The 7,063-nt window shown below is 48.5% G+C and overlaps 1 long non-coding RNA gene and 1 other non-coding gene across 2 annotated transcripts; one reads left to right on the top strand and one right to left on the bottom strand.

The window, feature by feature from the left end:
* Positions 1–2,224: 2,224 nt before the first annotated feature.
* Positions 2,225–2,331, bottom strand: LOC131754031 (U6 spliceosomal RNA). The gene has a single exon (XR_009335081.1). It is a non-coding gene; the product is annotated as a U6 spliceosomal RNA (small nuclear RNA).
* A 293-nt stretch (positions 2,332–2,624) lies between these two features.
* LOC131753368 (uncharacterized) lies at positions 2,625–6,570 on the top strand. The gene is made up of 3 exons (XR_010839777.1): positions 2,625–3,884; positions 4,067–4,216; positions 4,890–6,570. It is a non-coding gene; the product is annotated as an uncharacterized lncRNA (long non-coding RNA).
* Positions 6,571–7,063: the final 493 nt, after the last annotated feature.

Here is a 7,063-nt window from a genome sequence, read left to right as displayed (position 1 = left end):
ACTGAGCGAAGCTGGAAGAGCAGATGATAACAGCGCCAAGCTGCTTGCTTTTTCACTCCCCTGGGAGAAACCAGTAGGTCGATCCCCACCTTCGTTTCCTCTGCAGTTCAGCGTAACATGTCGGCCCGAGACACCTGGAAGATCTCTGGATTCCTGGGATTAACCTCTGTGTTCCTGTGGCACTTGGTTAATGAAGCTAATAGGGTGCTCACCTCCCTGAGTTATCCTTGGTGTTTTCATTTCTCATAGACCGTAAGTGCCTTGGCAATCGAGGCCACATCTTGCCCTTCCTTGTAACTTCCAACACAGGGCCCAATGCATCGCAGGGACTCAACAGTTGTCTAGATGAATAGGTTCCAACTTTGTTGTTCATCTGGGTGCTGGAAATTTCTGAGGGAAGGAATCCCTAGGTGCTTCTGGACATCAGCTATCGGGAAGCAGTTAAGCTCATTTGCATAGTTAATTAAATAAACACAGGCTTACTGCTCAGAATATCCTTCATCAATAGGATTAGTCTTGTCGGGGCAGGTGTCAGGTGAGGGATTGTCAACCTAGAACAGGAAAGCTTTCTTCCTCTTGCTACTGCATCCCGAAGAGGGTACTCCTTCACTCCCTCTAATTTTGCAAGGTCACTGAGCACACACTTGTCCACCCATTCCCAGCTACCCTGATCTAAAGTCTAACCTTGATCCTTTACAAAAATGTGACTCCTGTCCTTGAATTTAGACCACCAACAAAAGCAGACCTGGACCTGCATATTCTTTGCATTAATTCTAAACAGCCTCACGTCCCACTCTACGCCCCCACAGGGAGCATAGTGTTTGGTTAAGAGCACAGACTCTACAGCCAGATTTCCTGTGTCTCAATCCCTTCTCTGCCACTGACTAGTTGTGTGACATTGGTTGGGCAAGTTGATGAATCTCTCTGTGCCTCAGCTTCCTCATCTGTAACATGAGGGAGAAAAGGATACCTACTTCATAGAACCGTGCAGAGCCCTGAAAGTCAGCGAGGTCTTTGGCTTTTACAGCACTAGGAATTGCTTGTGTCTTTTCTAGTTTTTGCTCTGAGACCAGGGTTATGCCAAGAAGAGGGACGAACGATGACGAGTTTCTTTAGAAGGAGAGAGAGCCAAACCACCCCCTGGTCATTTCCTCGTTGGACATCCCAGAAAGTGACCTTTAAAACTACTCACCCAATTACCCAAGTGGCCTCCAAGGAACCAGGCATTTTTGGGGGGAGAAAAGAAAGCCAAAGATTGTCCTCTAACTCCATGAACTGGAGGCCGTGAGCCGAGGGGGTGCAACGAGAGGTCCCCGAATCCCTGTTCTCGGCTGTTACCTGGAAAGGAGCATTTCACTGAAGAGAACAGAAATGGATCCTTGATAGTACGCTCTCGGCAGCTCCGAGCACCCGGCGGTAGAGGGCCCGCCGCTGCCCTGGGGCGGCCCTGGGGCTCCGAGACTGTCCGTGTGCCTTGACTGAGGAGAGCACAGAACCTGGGAGCGGTGCGGCCGCTGGAGACAGACCAGCCCGGTTCGCAGCGGCTGCAGAGACCGCCAGGAGGACTACGCGCGTGCTCGGGCACCAGCAAGGCATATGCACCAACATTTTTCTCCTGGAAAGAAATTGGTGCCTCAAAAAACGCTGACAAACACATCACAGGAAATCTGAACTTTGTTGGCCTTTTTTCCCTTCTCATCTTAGGACTGCTTTTTGCAATTGAATTACCTGGGGGCAGGACCTGGGTCTTTTCAGGGTCTGTGCCTCTAAAGGTCTTATCAGGCCTTGTTTCAGCCACTTAACATGATCATGCCCAGGTGGCTTTACCTCTCAGTGTCTCCTGTGAAATGGTGGCAGTAATACCCACAAGACAGGGCTGTCAGGAATATTAAAATGAGATACCGGTGAAGGCCCTGGCCCACAGATGTTCAATAAGGAGTGTGCATTATTATTACTCCTGGTATAGTACAATTTATGTTTATGGTAGCACTAAGGTCCTGTTATATTTTGGACGTGAAACAGATCAACTTTGACAAGGCCATTTCCTTAAGTGTAAGGTACAGTTGAACTCAGGATAATGCAGAGGGAAGCAGAAGCAAGATTTGAAAGGTTGAAGACTGGGGCCGAGAGCCAGATGTGAAAAGCAAAAAAGCGATGGATCTGACTGCCCACACTTCAGTGTTTGCATCAACGTGCAAACTGTGCACCTGGTAAACTGAGGAACAAAAATATGGAACGCTTCACGAATTTGCGTGTCATCCTTGCGCAGGGGCCATGCTAATCTTCTCTGTATCGTTCCAATTTTAGTATATGTGCTGCCGAAGCGAGCACAACAACTAGTGCTTCTCGCAAGGTTTATAAAGCTAAGAATATAAAAACTTTTACGGTTATGGTGATTACACTGGGGCCCTTTTTAAAAAACTTCGCAGTATACAAGACGTTTTGACATTTCGTATCACACATACTCTCATGTCTTTGTGATTACGGCCAAGTTAAATTTAATAGTCTCCATAACCTTCTTACATTTTATATGCAAATGAAGGGACCATGGGAAATTGGCCCTCGGCCCGCCCGACCTGTGCGCGCCTAGCGGAAGGCGCCGGGAGACACGCTCGGTCACGTGGTGCGCGGTGCTCGCGCGCCTCTTCCGCGCCGGCCGGGCAGAGCGCGCAAGGATCTGCCTGGGGTCTTACCAGCGCGGCGGAAGGGAATGTGGCATCGCTGCGTAACACCAACTAGGCGTGACGGCGTGTGCGGGGCTAGAATGCTTTTTTGGGACGAGGGCCCGTGGTGCCAATGAGGTCCCCACAGGAGTGCGGTCTGGGACCCCGAAACGCTTGCGAACCGATGGTCGGGCTGAGACCCGTGACCCTCGTGAGGGCTGGAGCAGCCGACCGTGAACCGGAAGGGGCTGGGCTGGGGCGGCCGTGGGCGCCAGCTCTGGAGCGGCAGTGACTTGCCGCTGCTTCCCCCGGGACCCTCAGGACCATCGCCACTTGAAGCCAAGGGGAAGAGGGAGGGTGTCCTCTTTGGGGCCCAGGCTTTGCATAGAGTGACTTGGGAGTGGTGGCGGTCTGGGAAAGGTCACCACCCTTTGATCCAGTCCTGGGGCAGGCACGTAACCTGGTCAGTGCCCTCCCCCGCCAGTTTGCAGGTTAGAAAACTGAGCCTCTAATTGGTTCAACTATCAAGGCCAAACTTAAGTCTGCCAGTGGTGAAAGAAGTTGGGATTTGGATGCAAGTTTGGTTTCAAAGACTGATCTTTTCCTCTTCACAGTGGAACTCGAGAGAGAAAAGATTTGGGACCAGGAGCGTAGCCTGCCCTTTTCCTCTTAAGCAATACTCCCAAGGTCTTATCAGCTCAGACTTTCATTCCTGCCTTCATTTCTTCACCAACTGTAGAGCACCTATGACGTGAGCGCTGAGGCAGCAGGGGTCATTGAGCTTCCATTCCAGCAAGGCGGGGAGAGCATTCTCAGTGCTGAGACAGACTAGAAAGAACATGTGGTATAGAGCATGGCTGGGGAATGAAGCCCACTTCAGTGGGTAGACAGGAGGGAGGGGACAGTTGAGTTGTCACTTGATGATAGGGATGCAGCCCTGAGAGGATAGGACAGAGAGTTTCAGGCAGAGGAAGACCTTGGAGTCACCTGAGTCAGTTTCACCCATCTGGGCCAGTCCTTCAGGGGAGGTGACGCTGTAGAGGTAGTTAGTGCTCCAGGCTGAGGTCTGGCTCCATACTGTGAACCCATCTCAGCGCCAGCCAGGGAGCACCTGGCCTGGCCTTTGGGGACTTTGGAACTCCTCCCCTCACCTGTCTTCAGTGAAATGGAAATCAGGTGCAGGCAGCCCAGCTTCTCATCTGACTTCTCTCTAAATAAGCGGTAAGCAAACACAAACCTCAGAATGCTAATATGGCCTTTATTGAGTGAAAAGAGCTAATTTGGGCAATGATGTTCCCCTCAGATTTACAAACGGAATTGCAAATAACCAAAAAGCGAATTAGCGTTGATGGGAGATGATGCTAATCTTCAATTAGCATCCACGTTTTTCTTCATTTGTTTAGGAGAGCCTTTTCGACATGGTCGATGCGCAGACATGTCATGGTGACAGGTACATTTGTGGGTTCATAACTGCCTTACTGCGGAAACCAGCAGGAGATGGACCAGGTTGTTTGCTGTTTCGGGCTACTTGAGCTTGTGTTATTCTGAGCCAGGTGGGTTTTTGTTCTGTTTGTTTTTTCTTATTGAGCAGTTGTGGTATAGAGATGAGAGATCTGAATTTTAGTTCCCATTCCTCCCTGCACCTGTCTTTGTGACCTTGGCCAACTCCCTGGACCTCTCTGGTCCTGTTTTATCTTCTGCCAAGTGAGGAAAGTGCCCTACTGACGATCTTTAACATTTCTGTCACCTTTGACTGGCTGTGATTTTTTAACTGGGTAAATGAAGAACTTTTTCAAGACTATAATTAGCAAAATGTTAAAATTCAACACTGTTTTTGTTTTCTGCTTTAGAAGAGTACAGCATGGTGGTCATCCTTGGGGCATAGAGGATCCCAGGAACAGTCCACAGGGGCTGTTGTGGACCTAGGGTCTGGGACCTGCTGAACCATACATCGCCTTCTCCTGAGCCCTGAAGGCCCAGCAACGGGGGGCGGGGGGCATGAGACGGCTCCGTTTCCTTTTTTTTTTAAGCTACTACGGGGTCTGTTTTAGCTACAATGGAATTTTTTTCATAGGTCGTTTTTTTTTTTTTTTTTTCCTCCTTTACCGAGCTACTATGGGCACTGTTTTCAGTCGTTTGGGTTTGAGTTACCAAAGGCCCTGGTTAAAATTGCAGTTATGGACTTCCCTGGTAATGTAGTGGTTAAGAATCTGCCTGCCAATGCAGGGGACACCGTTCTGAGCTCTGGTCTGGAAGATCCCACATACCGCGGAGCAACTAAGGCCGTGCGCCACAACTACTGAGCCTGTGCTCCAGAGCCCGTGAGCCACGACTACTGAGCCTGTGCTCCGCAGCAAGAGAAGCCACTGCAATGAGAAGCCTGCGCACCACAGAGAAGGGTAGCCCCCGCTCGCTGTAACTAGAGAAAGCCCGCGCGCAGCAACGAAGACCCAATGCAGCCAAAAATTAATAAAAGTAAAAAAAAAAAAAATTGCAGTTACCTTGATGGGAAGGGACACCACATAGACTAACTCCTGTTCACTCAGCTTAGTATGAGTCCCTGCCTTTTAATATCAGCACAGGATCTTATGATGTACTGTTTCATTTTAATGTCTCTGAGAGATAAGCACAAGGGAGTTTATTATTCCTGATTTGTTGATGGGGAAAACCTAAGGCTAGAGAGGTAAAGTGACACAGCTAGTCAGTGACACTGGAATTTGCTCTCGGATCTCTGACTCCAGGTGCTAACTTTGTACCCAGAAGGAATATGGGAATACAGTTTGAAAGGTTCTAGGAAGCTCTCTCTCAAATCTCTCTCTTTGCTGCCTTAAATTCATATTATTTTGAGTTGTTGCTATCTTAAGGCTTCACTGTGATTTTCATACACTCTGAAAGAGTGTTCAAAAAGAATTGCCAAGTCCAAGTACAGAGCTGACCAGCTTCTCTGTGGCTCTGTCAGTTTCTCTATGTGGGGTTACAGGGTTGGAGAAGTGTGATACCCCTTCCAAATCCTCGCTGCACCAGAGTCCAGACATTACTCACCCCCCCACCCCAGGTTACTCTGATAGCAGCTGTGGAGTAGGGGAAAAACTGCAGTGGCTTTGAGCCAAGAAGAGTTGTGTGATGTCCCAGGAATGAGCCTCAGTTTCCTCATCTCTAAAATGGAAGTAAGGATTTCCCTGCTTGCTCTACAGGGTCGTGAGACACAATGAGAAATCCCACTGTAAAGTGCTGTACAGCAAAAGGTAGGAATATTGTCTGGTCAGACACCCATCTGAGCCCCAGGCAGTTAAGTGCTTTCCCTTACCTGGTGAGTGAGGCGTTTGTGCATCAGGAACAGACCTACAAAATATGAGCACCAAGATGAACCATCACATTGTATTAATATTTTCACACCACTTAACTCTCATTAAAATGTACTTTGCTGAATTTAATATGTGATTTCAAATGACACAACATATTAAGTGCTTAATATACTAGAAATTATGAAACTATTATAGTTGATGCCATATGAAATAATTAGACTGAATTAAACTTTAGCAGCCAAGGGAAGGAAAGACTTTAACTTATAACATCTTAATGTAGTTTAATCCACCATTGTCATCCCCAAAATAAACATCCAGAAGTTAGGATCTTTAAGTAAAAATGGAAACTTAATCTGTACTTACACCCACTCTTCTAGGATTTGGTGATGTGGAGTGTTGTTGCCTTGGGAGCTGAGCCGGCCCTGGAACCCACCCTGGGGCCGTCAGGGTTACAGCTTCAGCAGCCTGTTGCCCTGGGGCCTGGGTGGAGGGTGACTTGCATGGCTGGAGTTGGGAGTAAGGCCTTCTACTGAAGTGACAGATTGGTCTTTGACCCCATTTAGCGCGTTGACAGATTCAAAATAAAAACAAACCCATTTTATTTAACATTTATTGAGTGCTTCCTTTATGCCAGCATTTTATATGTGTTTTCTCATTTAATCCTCACAATACACCCATGTGATAAGCCCCCGTTTTCAGATGAGGCAACTGAGGCTCAGAAAAAGTGAACCATATAAGGCCTTACAGTCGGAATCCGCAGTGTTCGCTCCTACGTCCCACGCAGCCTCCTCCTTATTGCGTAGGAGTGTGTGTGTGGGTGTGTACACCACTCCCCATCTTGAAAAAATATGTATTACTTATTTTTGGCTGTGTTGGGTCTTCGTTTCTGTGCAAGGGCTTTCTCTAGTTGCGGCGAGCGGGGGGCCACTCTTCATCGCGATGCGTGGGCATCTCACTATCGCGACCTCTCTTGTTGCAGAGCACAGTCTCCAGACATGCAGGCTCAGTAGTTGTGGCACACGGGCCTAGTTGCTCCGCGACATGTGGGATCTTCCCAGACCAGGGCTCGAACTCGTGTCCCCTGCATTGGTAGGC

Source organism: Kogia breviceps, chromosome 3, assembly GCF_026419965.1.
Source record: "Kogia breviceps isolate mKogBre1 chromosome 3, mKogBre1 haplotype 1, whole genome shotgun sequence".
Taxonomy (NCBI): Eukaryota; Metazoa; Chordata; class Mammalia; order Artiodactyla; family Physeteridae; genus Kogia; species Kogia breviceps.
The sequence above is the reverse complement of the archived record's forward strand: the minus strand, read 5'-3'. Positions and strand labels throughout refer to the sequence as shown.